The 18,908-nt window shown below is 41.0% G+C and overlaps 1 protein-coding gene across 2 annotated transcripts in view; it reads left to right on the top strand.

Moving 5' to 3' along the window:
- The window catches only part of APBB1IP (amyloid beta precursor protein binding family B member 1 interacting protein), a 115,300-nt gene that overhangs the window by 33,995 nt on the left and 62,397 nt on the right, over positions 1-18,908 (top strand). The gene's annotated exons all lie outside the window — the stretch shown is intronic.

The following is an 18,908-nucleotide window of genomic DNA, read 5'->3' as shown; positions in this document are numbered from 1 at the left end:
GCTTAATATTCCCATTTTCCAAATTATTCCAATAATGTCTTTTTCTATTCGAAGAGTCCAGACCAGTTATTTTATTGGTTTTGCAGAAATTCCCCTCACTGTAAATTTGTCCAGCTGATCCCTCCTGATCTAGACTCAAGCCAAACACTTTGGCAGCAGCGATATCCTAGAGGTGATGCCAGGTCCTCAGTGCATCACGTCAGGAGCAGTGATGCAGATTGTCCCATCCCTGAGGATCTTAAGTTTGATTGTTCGGTTAAAAGCGTGTCCACCAGATTTTTCCATTTAAAGGTATTCCCAGGAATTCCCGTCATGGGTCAGTGGTTAACAAATCCGACCAGGAACCATGAGGTTGCAGGTTCAATCCTTGGCCTCGCTTAGTGGGTTAAGGATCTGGCGTTGCCGTGAACTGTGGTGTAGGTCACAGACATGGCTTGGATCCCATGTTGCTGTGGCTGTGGTCTAGGCCAGCAGCTACAGCTCTGATTAGACCCCTAGCCTGAGAACCTCCATATGCCACGGGAGCCGCCCTAGAAAAGGCAAAAAGACAAAAAAATAGAAATAAAAGTATTCCCAGTTCCCATAGTGGCTCAGCGGGTTAAGAACCCGACATAGAGCCCATGAGGATGTGGGTTCCATCCCTGGCCTCACTCGATGGGTTAAAGATCTGGTGTTGCCACAGGTTGGTTGCAGCTCGAATCAGGTGTTGCTTTGGCTGTGGTGTAGGCCAGCAGCTGCAGTCCCAATATGACCCCTAGCCTGGGAACTTCCACATACCACAGGTGTGGCCCTAAAAAGAAAGAAATAGAATAAAATAAAGGTATTCTCTTTGAAAGCCTTAAGGAAGACTCTGTGTCACTTACTGTTTTACTTCTGAGTTCTGTCGAACATTTTGGGGTCTTAGTCCTTTTCTTGGGCTCTCACCTACCTGAAGTTGACTTAGGGGAAGATCATTCCCCAGTCCTCCTTCCCCCATCAGTGTCAGCATCCACTGTTCATTCTTGCCACCCACTCTGATGGATCTAGAACCATTTCCCTTTTCTTTTTTTTCTTTTTTTTTTTTTTTTCTGTCTTTTTGTCTTTTTGCCATTTCTTGGGCCGTTCCCGCGGCATATGGAGGTTCCCAGGCTTGGGGTCAAGTCGGAGCTGTAGCCACTGGCCTACGCCAGAGCCACAACAACGCGGGATCCGAGCCGCGTCTGCTACCTACACCACAGCTCATGGCAATGCCGGATCCTTAACCCACTCAGTGAGGCCAGGGATCAAACCCGCAACCTCATGGTTCTTAGTTGGATTCGTTAACCACTGAGCCACGACGGGAACTCCCCATTTCCCTTTTCTTAACTAGCTTCATTTCTCCTCCGCTGCTCTGCCTGAAGTCATTCAGCCATTCAGCAAACACTTGTGAAGGTCTTCCAAACCCAAGGCAGGGACTGTGTTTGGTGCTAGGAATGCCATGCCCTCGTGAAACTTAGATGAATGTATTCATTTTATTTTTTTACTCATTCATTCATTTAACAGATATTCACTCAGTATCTGCCATATTGCTCTGCTTCCTGGGAACCCAGCAGGAAACAAAAAAGTCAACTCCCTGCCCTCAGGAAGCTTACATTCTAGTCGGTCAGTGGAGAGAGAATATAAACTGGGAGAAGTGGACTTGTGGAAAAGAATTGATATTGAAATAGGTTAGGGGGGAGTGCCCTGGTGGCTCAGAGGGTTAAGGATCTGGCACATGCTGTGGTGCAGGTTTGCTCTCTGGCCCCGGAACTTCCACATGCCATGGGCACGGCCAAAAAAAAAAAAAAAAATAGGTTAGAGAACACCCCACGAATGAGGGAACTGTGAAGTAAAGCCGTAAAGGTGGTGGGGAGCAAGCCATTTAGGTCAGTGGGGAACAGGTGTTCCAGACAAAGAGAAGCACATGTGCAAATGCATACTGACAGGGTCCAACAAGCAGCTGGGAGCAGAGAGTGAGAGGAGGTAAAATCAGAGAGGCAAGGGGCGGGGCTAAGTGGTAGTTGAATATGTGAAATTAGAGAGAAGTTTGGGCTAGAGATACACTTTGTGTGTGGGCAGCATGTTATATTTAAAGCCGTGAGGACAGCATGATATCCGCTGGAGAATAGGTATAGACAGGCCAGAGGAAAAACTAGGAGATCTGGTAGATGAGGAAGACCCAGCAGAAGAGGCTGAAAGGAGAGGCCGGTAGTGAGGAAGGCACAGACAGAGCCCAAATCTCTGGGGCTTGGATCTTAATACAGTTTGAGGAGACTCCCTTTTTTAGAAAATGAGTACAAAATTTTGAATGAACAATTAAAAACAGGGAGTTCTCTCTGTGGCTCAGTGGACTAAGAACCTGGCATAGTCTCCATGAAGACGTAGATTCAATCCCTCACTCAGTGGGTTAAGGATCTGGTGTTGCTGTAAGCTGTAGTGTAGATCACAGATATGGCTCAGATCCCATGTTGCCATGGCTGTGGCACAGACCTACAGCTGTGGTTCCAATTTGACCCCTAGCCTGGGAACGTCTATATACCACAGGTGCAGCCATTGAAAAAAAAAAAAAAAAGGGTAAAAGTAAATATTTATTTAGCGTTCATAAAGTTAAGAACAGAAGTAAATATTTATATAGAACATAAAGTAAATATTTAAAAAATGAAGAACAAAAGTAAATATTTATCTTAATTAAGAAATTAAGAGGAGTTCCTATTGTGGCTCAACAATAATGAACCCAACTAGTATCTATGAGGATGTGGGTTTGATCCCTGGCTTTGTTCAGTGGGTTAAGGATCTGGCATCGCTGTGAACTGTGGTGTAGGCTGGCAGCTACAGCTCTGATTTGACCGCTAGCCTAGAAACTTCCATGTGCCATGGGTATGGCCCTAAAAAGACAATAAATAAATAAATAAATAAAGAACAAAAGTAAATATTTATTTAGAGAAAGGCATCATAACAAATTACTAATTTTTTAAAACTCATACCACAAACCTAAAAAAATGATGCAAATGAACTTATTTACAAAACAGAAATAGACTCACAAGACATAGAAAACAAACTTATGGTTACTAAAGGAGAAAGGGGTGAAGATAAGGAATTTTGGATTAATAGATACACACCACTATATATTAAATAGATAAACAACTAGGCCTTACTGTGTAGTACAGGGAGCTATATTCAACATCTTATAATAATCTATAATGGAAAAGAATATAAAAAATAATATATACATATATATGTATATAGTAAAACTGAATCACTTTGCTGTACACCTGAAACATTGTAAATCAACTATATTCAATTTTAAAAAACCCCACATGCTACACACTTCACAACATCCAAAAAGTACATTTTTTTTTATTATTACTAACTGCCTGACGTATGTTTTTCTACAGTTTTTGGCTGCATGTGTTTTGATCACCTTTCCATATGAGGCTGAATTTGAAATACAATTTTTCCGTAGAGGAAACAGAGTTAATTTAGTCTTTCCTCCAACGTGGTTGCTCAAAATTAATTGTATGATTGATAGTTTAGAAAAAGTTTTGCTTCACTCTCTCACAACTCTCTATGGGAAGGCCTCATCTGTAACTTCCTCTGTGGTTTCTTAGGCAGGAGGTGCCTCTTGTCCAGGAGCAAGATCTCAGAGAACTAACTGAGTCATTTGCTCCCACTAGACATGTCATGGTGCCCATGTCTCCCATTGGCTCAAGAAGCAGCTGATCCAGGAGTTCCCGTCATAGCTCAGCAGTACAAACCTGACTAGTATCCATGAGGATGCAGGTTCGATACCTGGCCTCGCTCAGTGGGTTAAGGAACTGGCATTGCCAGGAGGTGTGGTGTAGGTCCCAGACGAGGCTTGGATCTGACGTTGCTGTGGCTGTGGCATAGGCCAGCAGGTGCAGTTCCAATTTGACCCCTAGCCTGGGAACTTCCATATGCCGTGGGTGCGGAGCTAAAGAAAAAAAAAAAAGAGAGAGAGAGAAGCAACTGATCCAGCTCAGCAAAGAACACACAGCCTCAGTGTGGGGGGCAACCACCCTCCCCTTCCAACTGGTAGCCTGACCCTGGAGGTGATGTAAGGTGGCCATCGAGCTTGGGTCAAGGCCACCCATGCAAGGAGCAGAACAGCATGTCCTTCAGATATTTTCCTTGAAATAAAAGATGAGGCGCACAGTCCATGAGATTTACCTTCGATCCGGCTCTTGCTGGAGTCCAGGAGTGGTGGAGGTAGTGCTGACAGCCCACTAGCCCCCCTCTAAGCCCTGGACCCCTACCAGGGTGATCTCCCAGTAAGAAAACAGTGTTCCAAAGTTGTTGCTCTGGTGCCGGAAGAGAACTGCAGTCATAGAAGGAATGTGCAAAGTCAGAATCCCTGAAACTTAACCTCTATTAGCTTCCAGATCAGTTGGCCTCTGTGGGGAAACCAGGAAAGAAAGCTTTTGTAGAAGCCAAATGAAGAAAGTATTTCCAGGAGAGGGTGATTGATGAATGGTGTTAAATGCTGTTTAAGATGCTAAAAATTGGAGTTCCCATCACAGCTCAGTGGTTAACAAATCCAGCTAGGAACCATGAGGTTGCGGGTTCAATCCCTGGCCTCGCTCAGTGGGTTAAGGATCCAGCATTGCCGTGAGCTGTGGTGTAGGTCTCAGACAAAGCTCAGATCCCGCATTGCTGTGGCTCTGGCATAGACTGGCAGCTCCAGCTCCGATTAGACCCCTAGCCTGGGAACCTCCATATGCCGCAGGTGCAGCCCTAGAAAAGACATGAAGACAAAAAAAAAAAGATGCTAAGAATTAACCATTGGTCTTAGCAACATGAAGGTCATTGGGAATCCTGACCACAGTTTTGTGATATGGAGGGAACAAAAGTCCAGTTGGGGTTTGTCTTGTTCACTTTGAGCTGCTATAACAAAAATACTATTGGCTGGGTGGCTTACACAACATTAATTTCTCACAGTTCTTCAAGCTGGCAAGTCTAAGACCAAGGCACCAGCAGATTTGGTGTCTGGGGAGGGCCTCTTCCTGGTTCACAGTGGCCATCTTCTTGCCTTGTCCTCACATGGCAGAGAGAGGGAGCAGGAGGGAGCAGCAAGCTCTCTCCTGTCTCTTCTTATAAGGGCACTCATCCTAACATGAAAGCTCCACCCTCAAGACCTAATAATTATTTCCCAAGGCTTCAGCTCCAGTACCATCACATTGGAGAATAGGGTTCAACATAGGAAATTTGCAAGACAGGGGACACAAACATTCAGCCATAAGCAGGGTAAATTCAAGAGAAAATAGAGACAAATAGGGTACAATGACTACAGATAACTAGTCATCGGAGTTTTGTGTATGAAAAATTAATGTCCATTGTTCTTATTTACCAATAAGTGAATGTTGTTTATTTTTGTCCCTTCAAAATACCCTAAATTACGTTGTCACTTTTGTTTTGTGTCACAGTAGATCCTAAATACAAAAGCAGTTCCCCATGCTTTATATAGATGCTCAAAATAGAATAAAAAGGAGGTCCCATTGTGGCTCAGCAGGTTCATAACCTGAGTAGAGTCCATGAGGATGAGGGTTTGATCCCTGGCCTTGCTCATTGTGTTAAGGATCCAGCATTGCTGCAAGCTGCAGCTTCGGTGGCAGATGCAGCTCGGATCCGGCATTGCTATGGCTATGGCATAGGCCAGCAGCTGCAGCTCAGATTTGACCCCTAGCCCAGGAACTTCCATATGCCGTGGGCACAGCCCTAAAAAGAAAAAAGAAAAAAAAGATAGAATAAAAAGGGAACTTGAGAAAATCTCAAGATTTTAAAATTCCCTTTTCAGCCCATGTATATCCAAGTGACACTAGTCTACATCTTGTCCCTGAGATAAAGAAAAACCATCTGGACAAAAGCAGGTGAGAATTTGTGTTCATATGCACTGACCTTCCCCCTGTGCCGCATGTGGTTTACTTTTGAACATTTTGGGATCTTTTCCACCATCACACTTTTTACCTGCTTTGGAGCTTGACTCAAAAGCAAAGCAATTTGGAAACAAGTGCATTTAAAAATCATACTTTAAAAGAATATGATAGCCCATCTTGTGTTCTGCACATGGGTGTCTACACTGTGACAAACCCTAAGGCTTTTGAAAGTACCCCCTTAGCGTTTTTTAAATTATTGAAATGAAATATGTCCTTTCATCAATTATTCTTTCACTTGCAAATGATTTTTCCATCAAGGTTTTACTGTCACAGTATTGCTTACCAAAGAATCCTGTTGCTTAGCTGTTCCTTCTGCGTAACCATACACATGCACATCTATAATGTCCACGTGAATTTCCTTTGTGATTGATTGTTGTGTTGGTCTGTGCTGTTCTTATGACCATAATGATTATCCTGTTAACTTACAAACAAATAGTTTGTTAGCCTGGCTTAAAATTTTCACTGATTTCGGAGTTCCCGTCGTAGCGCAGTGGTTAACGAATCTGACTAGGAACCATGAGGTTTCGGGTTCGGTCCCTGCCTTTGCTCAGTGGGTTAACCATCCAGCGTTGCAGTGAGCTGTGGTGTTGGTTGCAGATGCGGCTTGGATCCAGGATGGCTGTGGCTCTGGCGTAGGCTGGCAGCTACAGCTCCGATTGGACCCCTAGCCTGGGAACGGCCCAATAAATAGCAAAAAGACAAAAAAAAAAAAGGCAAAAAAAATTTTTTTTCACAGATTTCAAATAAAAATCAGTGGCCCAATAAATAGCAAAAAGACAAAAAAAAAAAAATCAAAAAAAAATTTTCACTGATTTCAAATAGACTGTACAAGGCCAGTTAAGTTGGCCCAAGAGATGTCCTCTGGTTCTCTGTTGAGTATTGTTTGATAATGTGTGTAATTTTAGAGATGCTTCTGTTTCCTGTTTTACATTACCCAGAAGTTTTAGCTTCCCCCCTCCCCCAAACATTGCAAGAACCTTTAACCATGTGCTGCGTTGCTCCGTGAACCACTTCCTCTTGAGGAGTGCTTTCATTGCATTTTGAAAAAAAACACCACACTGAAGGAATTAGGTAGGTAAAAGTCAATATTGTCCGTTATTTTCCAGTTGTACTGCACACTAGCTATTCCATGGTGTCCACCAGCATTTGTGATCATCTGGATTCTGCACTGCATATTCCACACTAAGTGTGATTCCTATCACCAACAGACCTGTTTTGAATTAGATCCTCTTTTGTATTTGTAATGTGTGGGCTGATATTTTTCCTTGAAAAAATGAACATAGCTGCCTATTTTTTAAGTTTAAAAATAATTAAAAAAAAACCAAAGTGAATTGATACTGACAAAGCCTCAAGTTTTTCAACCTTCTTTCTCATGAATTCTAGTTATATTGTCGCTCTGGCAATCTAGCTATGGACTCAGAAATCCACTCATTTGCACTAATACATGAAAACGTTACAGCGTGGATGAAACTTGAGGACAGGTATTTCTTTTTTTTTTTGTCTTTTTGCTATTTCTTTGGGCCGCTCCCGCGGCATATGGAGGTTCCCAGGCTAGGGGTCCAATCGGAGCTGTAGCCACCTGTCTACACCAGAGCCACAGCAACACGGGATCCGAGCCGCGTCTGCAACCTACACCACAGCTCACGGCAACGCCGGATCCTTAACCCACTGAGCAAGGGCAGGGCCCGAACCCGCAACCTCATGGTTCCTAGTCGGATTCGTTAACCACTGCGCCACGACGGGAACTCCGAGGACAGGTATTTCGTTCCACTTACACGAGATAACATTAGAGTGGCCACATTCATGAAGGCAGAAAGTGGGATGGTGGATCCCCCAGGGTCAGGGGCTTAATGAGGATGGGGAATTATTACTGAATGGGTATGAAGTTTCATTTGGGGAAGATGAAAAAGTTTGGGAAATAAGTGGTAGTAATGGTTGCACAACAACGTACACTGAAAAATTACTAGAATGGTAAATTTTGCGTTACGTATATTCCACTTCATTTTTTTTTTTTTTTTTCTTTTTGACTGTGCCTGAGGCATGTGGAAGTTCCCAGGCCAGGGGTCAAACATGCACTGCAGCCAGAGAACTTCTCTACTTCATTTTTTTTTTAATTTACCAAAAATACATGGGGAGTGAAAAAAATAACATTTCAATGCAAGGAGGCAAACACTGTTCCTCTTCTTCAACATGGAAAGATGTACTATATGTGTAGATGACATCTAGGGGTGTAATCCTGACACACTGATGAAGAGAAACACAGGAGTGGAAGACCGACTGAGGAAAATCTTCCAGAAGTTGGTTTGAGCCTAGAACGGTGTCTGGGATCAACAAATATTTGTGGGCCGACTTAGATTGTGTAACCTCAGGCAAGCAAGTTAATCTCTGGGTGCCTTCGTTTCCTCATCTGTAAAGCAGGGCAACATGTCCTATCTAGATTGGTTGTGACGATAGATTTAACCAGTCCATACATCTAAAGCACAAGAACAGGGCCTGGCACAGGGTGAGAACACCTATTAGTTATTAGATATTGTTTTACAGTCATCAGGCAGGTAGGGAGAATGAAGAGACTCTCTCTCTCCACCTGCAGCCCCTCACAGGAGCAGTAGGGATGGAGGCTTCCTTCTAGGTAGATCGATATCAGCTGTTCTGGTGGAGTTTTGAAGACCAGTTCTAATCTGTCTGAATTTAATTGACTGACTCCTTTCAAGGATCAGAAAGTTATTTTTAGGGGTTCCATTGTGGCACATCAAGTTAAGGATCTGGCATTGTCACTGCAGTGGCTCAGGTCACTGCTGTGGCACAGGTTCCATCCCTGGCCCAAGAACTTCCATATGCTGTGGGCACAGCCCTAAAAAGAAAAAAAAAAAACTGTCAACTTCATACGTTCTTTGTCGCATTTAAAGTTTTTTACTCATAAGCATCCTGTCTTTTAATCCTTGTTGTTCTAAATTTTCATTCCTTTTTGGTACCCGTACCTCAGTGCAACTAGAGGCCCTGCCTGATGAAGAGCACAGCTGAAAAGATGAGCTTTGCAACCATTCACATTAGACCATCCACAAACTCATATCTTAATCTTTCCTAAGCAGACTTTTGACAAAAAAGCTCCTTATAAAAATGTGAACAACACGAGACTCTTCATCGTATTGATGCCGGCTGCCACTGAATACGTCTTTCGGTAAATCTGAATTGATAATCACAAGGGAAAAATCTTAACATTTTAGGAGTTTCCGTCATGGCGCAGTGGAAACGAATCCAGAAAGGAACCTTGATGTTGCGGGTTCGATCCCTGGCCTCTATCAGTGGGTTAAGGATCTGGCGTTGCCGTGAGCTGTGGTGTAGGTCGCAGACTCGGCTCAGATCTGGCCTTGCTGTAAGCCGGCAGCTGTGGCTCTGATTAGACCCCTAGCCTGGGAACCTTCATACGGCCAGGGTGGGGCCCTAAAAAGACAAAAAAAAAAAAGTAACGTTTTGATTTTATGCAGAAGTTATTAGGACTGCTTTTTAAAAACCTGTATGAATAGTTGTCTTTTTCATTGTTTTCTCTTTTATGAAAAATTCTTGTTTATTATTAACCTATTTTATTTAATATAAAAAATTGTATGTTTTATGAAGAAATCTTTTCTTTCTAAATGCATCAAATAACCCCTTAATCTAATACTATTATGCTCAAAATTCAATTCCTAATAAGAAAGTATAAGAACAGGAGTTCCTATCATGGCTCAGAGGAAAAAAATCTGACTAGTATCCATGAGGATGCGGGTTTGATCCCTGGCCTTGCTCAGTGGGTTAAGGATCTGGCATTGCCGTGAGCAGTGGTATGGGTTGCAGACGCAGCTTGAATCCTGCGTTGCTGTGGCTGTGGTGTAGGCCAGCGCTACAGCTCCGATTTGACCCCTAGCCTGGGAATCTCCATATACCGTGGGTGTGGCTTTAAAAAAAAAAAAAAGGTAAGAAAGTAAAAGAATATATACGTTATGAGAGGAATATTCATGATGTGTGTGTTCATTTTTGTTCTTACATATTAGCAAATTTACATATAAACACATAAAAAATGTGACATTGACAAATACAAACAGGCACATGTAATTTATTCTGTTTTGAAGCCCAGTGCAAGCCAGAGACATGCTAATTCAATATAAATAGCAAAGCACATATAACATAGTTATGTATTAAAGTAATATAGGTAACCTGATATATTATGGTATAATTAAACTACATTTTTTTTCTAAAGTGAGGCATAAATCCATGTTTATGAGGTTAAAATTAATTAGATATGGAATATGAATAAATATATAATTGAAATAGAAGATGTAACTTGTTCTTAGTTATTAAATAATGGTGAATTAACTTATCCCTTGATTTTTTTTTTTTTTTGTCTTTTTAGGCCCATACCCGCAGCATATGGAAGTTCAGGCTAGGAGTGAAGTTGGAGCTACAGCTGCCCACCTACACCACAGCCACAACAATGCCAGGTCTGAGCTGCAACCTACACCACAGCTCACAGAAATGCAGGATCCTTAACCCACTGAGCAAGGCCAGGGATTGAACCCACATCCTCATGGATACTAGTCGAGTTCATTACTGCTGAGCCATGACAAGGACTCGACGCCTTGAAATGTTAACTGACTTCAGGTTGAATTCGATAAAAAGGAAAGCCATGTGTTATGTCACTCGAGTTGCATGGTGGCTATTAGATTTGTCTCAAAGCAACAAAAACTGGGGAGTTGAAAACTGCCTCAGGCCTAAAAAGGTGTGAGCCTCAATGAAACCTCTGTGTTTACCAACAAAATTTATCTGTATAAATATCAGTATTTATTCACTTGGACAGCATTAAAAAGAGTCAATATTGCTGTCATGAGTGAGATTCCAGAAGCCTATAGCTGTGATGACACCTTAGAAACTGACTTTCTGTTTATCTGCCCTGAAAGTTAAAAGGAACATAGGATTTGCTGACCTCCAAGGACTGTGCAGCCTGAGAAAATCACATATTTAAGTGCAGGGCAGGAAATCTATGTCTAAGGCACAGGAGGTGGAGTGTCAGTGACCAGTGACTTCTTCCCACTAGTCTGGGAGGTCACCTACACTCTCCGTGTTTTCAACAAAGCACTTTGAAACTTAAGGCAAGCAAGGTCTAATCCTTACTTAATAAGAGCTCCCAGGCTGGAAAGAAGTTCTAACATGGTAACAAAAGGAACATTGTCCAGTTCAGTAAATGCTCTTGTGGAGCGCTTACGCTAAAGTACCGTGTGCTGTTTTGTCTAAATGTAACACAATCCCATGAATGAAAGATTTTTTTTCCCTAAATTTTATTTTTTGGGAAGTTTTAAAGCAAGTTTCTGAACCATCAAAAGAAAATGGTGCAATGGCACAAGAAACAAAACTGTATTTTTCAAAACAAAACTGAATTTTGAAAATAAGTCGTTCATGTTCGGTTTCACAAGGGGTTGAATGGCACGGAGCTCCATGGAGAATGACAGGAGTTCCTGTTGTGGCTCAGCAGTTTAAGAACCCAACCTAGTGTCCATGAAGATGCAGGTTGGATCCCTGGCTTTGCTTAATGGGTTAAGGATCCAGTGTTGCTGCGAGTTGCAGTGTAGATCACAGATACGACTCATATCTGGCATTGCTGTGGCTGTGGCATAGGCTGGCAGCTGCAGCTCTAATTTGACCCCTAGCCTGGGAACTTCCATATGCTGCAGGTGTGGCCCTAACAAATAAAAAGGAGGAGAGAGAGAGAGCTATTCATTTCAGCAGCTGGATGCTAATGACTGCATGAGGACAATGATAACACGTGTAAATCCAAGAAAATCATCTTTTTATACCAAGACTTGAATTAACCTCACATGAAATTGCTGAGTCTGGAGCATAAACTGAGTGAGTTAGGTCTCTTCCAATGCCAAGAAACCTCTTCAAACTTTCTGGTCAACAGGCTTCATGTACAGCAGGAAGGGGCCATGAATGCCCATCAAGCCATCTCTGTGGAACGCTTATGCTAAAGTACCGTGTGCTGTTTTGTCTAAATGTCACAACAATCCCATGAATGAAAGATTTTTTTTTTCCCTAAATTTTATTTTATTTTTTGGAAAGTTTTAAAGTGAGTTTCTGAACCATCGAAAGAAAATGGTACAATGGCACAAGAAACAAAGCTGTGTTTTTCAAAACAATACTGAATTTTGAAAATAAGTCATTCATGTTCAGTTTCACAAGGGGTTGAATGGCATGGAGCCTAACTCTGCTTCTCTCTCTTTCTTTTTTTTTTATTAAAGTGTTGTTGATTTACAGCGTTGCACCAATTTCTGCTGTAGAGCAAAGTGACTCAGCCACAGATACTTTCTTTTTTTATGTTCTTTTCCATCACAGTCTATCCCGGGAGATTGGGCATAGTTCCCTGTGCTGTACAGCAGGACCTCATTGCTTATCCATTCTAAATGTAATGGTTTGCACCTACTAACCCCAAACTCCCAGTCATCCTACTCCCTCCCCCTTCCCTTTGGCAACCATAAGTCTGTTCTCCTATGTCTGTGAGTCTGTTTTTGTTCTGTAGATAGGTTCATTTGTGCCATATTTTAGATTCCACAAATGTGATATCATAGGATATTTGTCTTTGGGACTTTTCACTTAGTGTGATAATCTCTGGTTGCATCCATGTTGCTGCAAATGGCATTATTTCATTTTTTAATGGCTGAGTAGTATTCCATTGTGTAAATATACCGCATCTTCCTAATCCATTCATCTGTCAATAGACTTTTAAGCTGTTTCCATGTTGTAACTGTTGTAAATAGTGCTTCTGTGAAAATAGGAGTGCATGTTTCTTTTTGGATTACAGTTTTGTCCAGATATATGTCCAAGAGTGGGATTGCTGGATCATATGGTGACTCTATTTTTAGTTTGCTGAGGAGCCTCATACTGTTTCCTATAGTGGTTGTACCGACTTACATTCCTACCAACAACGTAGTAAGGTTTCTTTTTCTCCACACCCCCTCCAGCATTTGTTATTTGTAGACTTATTAATGATGGCCATCCTGACTGGGATGAGGTGGTACCTCATTGTAGTTTTGACTTGCATTTCTCGGTTAGTGATATTGAGCATCTTTTCATGTGCCTACTGGCCATCGATATGTCTTCTTTGGAGAAATGTCTATTTAGATCTGCCCATTTTTCAGTAGGGTTGTTTGGGGTTTTTTTGGTTTTGTTTGTTTGTTTGTTTGTTTGTTTGTTTGCATTGTAAGAGTTGTTTATACATTTTGAAGATTAAGCCCTTCCTGACTGAGTTGTTTACAAATAGTTTCTCCCCTTCTCTAGGTTGTCTTTTCATTGTGTTTGTTTTTTATGGTTTCCTTTGCTGTGCAGAGGCTTGTAAATTTGATTAGGTCCCATTTGCTTATTTTTGTTTTTATTTTTATCACCTTGGGAGACTGACCTAAGAAAACATTTGTACCATTTATGTTAGAGAATGTTTTGCCTATGTTCTCTTCTAGGAGTTTTACGGTGTCTTGTGTCTTATGTTTAAGTCTTTAAGCCATTTTGAGTTCATTTTTGCGCATGGTGTGAGGGTGTGTTCTAGTTTCATTGATTTACATGCAGCTGTCCAATTTTCCCAGCACCACTTGCTGAAGAGACTCTTTCCATTTTATATTCATGCCTCCTTTGTCAAAGATTAATTGACCGTAGGTGTGAGGGTGAATTACAGACTAATCTCATTTTGCAGATGAGGAAACAAACCCAGGGAGGTTAAATACCTTATCAAGGTTTTTGTTGGGGCCAGGACTTCCTGATATGATTACCAAATGCAATGGACAACAAATCTCTCTACTGGGTATGAAGATGCCATTGACGGGTTAACATGAAAGCTGGATTCCAAATGATAGATAGGACTTTATGAAGGGTAGGTGGACAGAGGAGAGTGTTATTTAAAGGGAATAGTATCTACCAAGACAAAGAGAATGTAGAAAAGCTGTTCGGACAATGTTAAGGGTCCTGATGGGTAAGAGGGTAAGAGTTGAAGCCTGAAAAGTAGGCTGAGGCTAATGATAAAGGACTGAAACACATGCTGAGACTTGAACTCTCCCCACGACATTGTGATTAACCACCTCCTATTTTTTTGAACAGGAGGCAGACATGTTCGAATTTGTATGTCAAATTTGAAATGATAGTGGTAGTAGGGCTTGATGGAGAATCAGGCACCTGGAGGCTGGATGAGCTCATGAGGGTCTCAACAGTGAGAATTTCAGCCCAGATGTGCTGTCTGAACACCTCACCCCTCTCCTATCCACTTTCCCACACCCTCAAAAAAAAAAAAAAAAACCCTTAAAACAAATCCAGCAAAAGCTATCTGATCAAGTACTATTCCAGATTTTTTTTAATCAACAGTTTTTAACCAAGACACAAAAGGAATACAGAAATGACGTGCTCACAAAAAGATGTTAATTCCACCCAAACGTGACATACGCATTGCTTGTTTTGTTATCCATTGCTTCACTAAGGCTGCTCCACCCTTGCTTTTTTTGAGCTGTTAACCCAAACAACACTTTGAGCACCCAGGGTGGGGTGTTTTCTTTCTCTCTTTCCCTCTTTTTAATCTTTATTTTGACTTTTGGCAAATACCGCATGTACAAGACACGGCCTTATTTTCTCGTGCATGTGCATGTATGCACATAGACCCAATATATATATATATATATAAAACTCTTGTTCTGTCCCTTCTGCAAATAAGGCTTTCTTGCAGGGAGGATAAATATGTGAGATGATGGAATTTACACATTAACATTAATTTATGTTAATCATAGCCCAAGTAACTCAAATGTTTTATAATTTTCACCAAGAATGCAGTTCATTTCAACTGTGATCCATTCAAGAACATAATTTACTCAGGACAAGATTTACGGAATGATTTTGATGTTGACTCCTTTAAATAATTCAGTATTAGTAGGCTCTAGGGAAGAGGAATGGAAGGACAGGGAAAGATTTTTACCAGATGAACATAGGGAGTGTCAGCAGAGGTCACTAGAATTGCTGTTGTTTTGAGTTATTTCCATCTTAGGTGTATGATTCACTCTGGCGAGTCCTCAGCCCATCCGGCATCCGTGGTGTATACAGGCTGAGAAACTGAGGTCTTTGGGCTCAGTGGATACTTCTGACTCATCGATGCCACATTTCCTTTCAAGACTTTGTTCTTCATCATTTAGGGCATTTCCAAATGTAATGATTTGAGAGAAAGTAACCATGACAAGATACTTACCACTAGCATCATCTTTGGTTCCTTTGAGTTTTATTGTAACACTGACTGGCAGTTTTGAGGTCAGCAAATAAATCTGTTTTTTTTCCCACTCCGAATAGATTACTTTTCCCTCATGGAAAATTTTGAAATATGTGAACACTCATCCTTACTCTTAAATTACCCTACTAGTAATCATTCAACTGAAGGATTCTTTTATTTTGCCACATTATTGTGCTGCCTGAGAATCTAATGAAAATAAATTCACATGGGGCGTTCAGGAATTTTAGTGTTCTTTTTGCTAATTTCCATTACAAGATTTTGAATATCAGATTGTTTGAGGGGATATTTTTTGAAATCATGGGTGCTTTGTTGACTTATTAAATATTTTCTTTCCTCCATTTTTAGGTGATTTGAAGAAGGGAGGGTATGATTCATATGCTTTATAAGTAACTGAGCAGGGGGAGTTCCCATTGTGGCTTAGTGGTTAATGAACCCGACTGGTAACCATGAGGTTGTGGGTTCGATCCCTGGCCTTGATCAGTGGGTTAAGGATCTGGTGTTGCCATGAGCTGTGGTCACAGACGAGGCTTGGATCCTGTTTTGCTGTGGCCCTGGCGTAGGCTGGTAACTACAGCTCTGATTAGACCCCTAGCCTGGGAACCTCCATATGCCGCAGGTGCGGCCCTAGAAAAGACAAAAAGACAAAAAAAAAAAAAGTAACTGGGAGGGGATTAAAATCATATGTAAGTGGATCTCAACCAGAGACAGGGCTCACTTCTTTACTTTTCCAACTGTGATGAACACTAAACCCAACGACCCGCATAAGACAAGGTGAACATCTTCCATCTTTCTTCCCTGATGCCGTTTGAGTCCCATCTGTCTCTTAGACCTCCCCACATTGACCCACACCTGCAGTGTCCGCCTTACCTGTCACTTCTTTACCTGAGGGCTCATCTGCCTACCTCATGTGGTCTGTCCCTGTGCAGTGGCTGAATGGCTGCCTCCAATTCAAACGTGTGCTTCCCTGTCCCAGTGTATGTTCCCCTGATTCTCCCAGGTGTGTCTGCTACTTAGAAATGTGCTTGTCCCATCATATCATCAGCTGCTTTTGTTTGAATGATGTCCCCTTCTTGATTAAGCCAGTTGTATAGATACCACATGCTCCTGCAAGATAACCTCCTCCATTGGAAGGCAGAGAGGATTCTGGAAAATTAACCATCATAGCAATTCAGATGTCCTTCCTCTAATATCAACCTAAAACTTGAAGTGACTCTTGAATGTACTCAGGAACTATGGCTCAGAGGGACTTCTGTGTTTTACTGGAGAGAGAGCCTAGAAGGAGAGAAAAGCAAGAATTATTATGGAGAGCAGGAAATTCAGATGAAAAATATTCTCCATCCTCACCTCATTTTCAGTGGAGATGGTAAAGTTGTATAGGGAAAAAAAAATGGTTTTTACTTCTTAAAAGTGGCGGGGGGGAAATACATAATGAGAAAATTAAGCCAGAAGATTTCCTGAGTGATGTAACCCCAGGATAGCTGTAAAAATAATTTGGGAAGATTGAGCACTAGCATTGCAGGGTGGTCTACGGAGGGAAGGATATGCCCTAATTCACTCCAGAAGGTTTTTACGCCTCTCGTTCCTTCTGATCTCTCAGCATCAGTGCCATTCTAGGGGTTGACGGTTAATATTAATCCAGCTGATTTCAATTCTTACAACATGGTAAGTGCTAGGTAAATGTCTTCATCATCGTCATTACATATTTGAACTTTAAAGAATTGTTCTCTTTTTTTTTTTTTTCAAACATTTAGGTCAGGTTTTTGGGGGGTCTTTTTGTTTTTTTTTTGTTTTTGTTTTGTTTTGTTTTGTTGTATTTTCTAGGGCTGCACCCACGGCATATGGAGGTTCCCAGGCTAGGGGTCTAATCAGAGCTGTAGCTGCCGGCCTTCGCCAGAGCCACAGCAACGCCAGATCCTTAACCCACTAATCGAGATCGAACCTGAAACCTCACAGTTCCTGATCGGATTCGTTCACCACTGAGCCATGACGGGAACTCCTCAGTCAGTTTTAATTCAGCAGAGTCAGTATGACAAAGGTCTTTTGTATACATATTTTATAAAGAGACAGGGAACCCCTCATTAGCTTAAAACTATTGAATATGAAAAGGTATTATTGTTTAAGTATTTGTTTGAAGTTATGGTAAATGGAGAACTGTAAGTTTTCAGATAATTTATTCAAGGAAAGATAAATCTGCCTTGACTTTGCCTATTTTAGCCAAATAACTTTTTAAATTGAAGAATCGTTGCTGTACAGTGTTATGTCCAGTCTCAAGTGTACAGTATAGTGATTCACAATTTTTTAAGGTTATATTCCATTTATAGTAGTTCCTGTAAAATACTGGCTATATTTCTTTGTTGTACAGTACATCCTTGAAGTTTATTTTATACCTAATAGTTTGTACCTCTCACCACACTACCTCCATGTTGCCCCCTGCAACTTGCATCTCCACACTGGTAACCCCTAGTTTGTTCTCTATGTATGTGAGTCTGTTTCTTTTTTGTTTTATTCACTAGTTTATTGTATTTTTTTAGATTCCACATGTGTGATGTGACACAGTATTTGTCTTTCTCTGTCTGACTTATTTCACTTAGAATAATGCCCTCCAAGTCCATTCATGTTGCTGCAAATGGCAAAATTGTATTCTATTTTTATGTCTGAGTAGTATTCCATTATGTATATAACACATCTTCTTTCTCCTTTTATCTGTTGATGGACACTTAGGTAGCATCCATACCTTGGCATTTCAAATAACTGATTTAAAATGCAAACAAAATTTTAAAATGTATTTTATTTTTGTATTCCTTAAGAATGTATACATGTATGTGTAACTGGGTCATCTTGCTGTATAGTAGAAAATCGACAGAACACTGTAAGCCAGCTATAATGGAAAAAATAAAAATCATTATAAAAAAATAAAATGCAAACACACAAGACTGTGCAGAGATAACAGTATCGTGGTTATGATTTTCAAAAACCTTTATCTTCTCGTGCTATACATATATGATATCCACATAAAAAAGATACTCATGAGTTAGTTGATCATCATTAAAGCAGGACAATGGGTACATGAAAATCATTATATTACTCTTTCTATTTTTGTATATATTTAAAATTCCCATGTAACATGATTAAAACACAGCACATGCATACACACTCATACATATTGTTTGACTTAAATAATATGTATTGATCCAGACGTCTTAGCTTGACCTATAGTTGGCACAAATCTTATAGTGGTTTGGAGCATATGGGACCCTTAGAAATTATCTGCAGCAAACTCCTCATCTTAGAAGCAGTTGAGTCTCCAAAAAACACATCACAAATTAGTGGCTGAAGGAGGCCTTGTAATCACATCTCCTAAGTCCAACCCAGCTTTGCCAAAAATGTCAGGAAGAAAGCAACTAGGTACACCTCACAGGGTGTCCCCGCCACACTTTATGGAAACACTTTTCCTCCTCTGGCCAGTTCCTTCTCTTGGATTAGATAGAGAAAGATTAAAATGTAAAGTATGTTTCATTTCCCTCTTATCACTTGATTGCATGGCCCTTTTAGTTCAAAGTGTTTGTCACCCTAATACTTCCCAAAAAATGTGCCAAAAACTGCTGTTTCAGAAATAACTTTGTAAAGCAAGGAATCACTTGGTAAATATGCTTACTCACTCCTGACATCATTTTTGTGTA

The sequence above is a fragment of the Sus scrofa genome, chromosome 10, assembly GCF_054392235.1.
Source record: "Sus scrofa isolate SSC_HxYL_T2T_F1_AM1 chromosome 10, Sscrofa_HxYL_maternal_Yorkshire_Landrace_v2.0, whole genome shotgun sequence".
Lineage (NCBI taxonomy): Eukaryota > Metazoa > Chordata > Mammalia > Artiodactyla > Suidae > Sus > Sus scrofa.
Note: the sequence above shows the minus strand (reverse complement) of the source record. Positions and strands in the feature narration are given on the sequence as shown.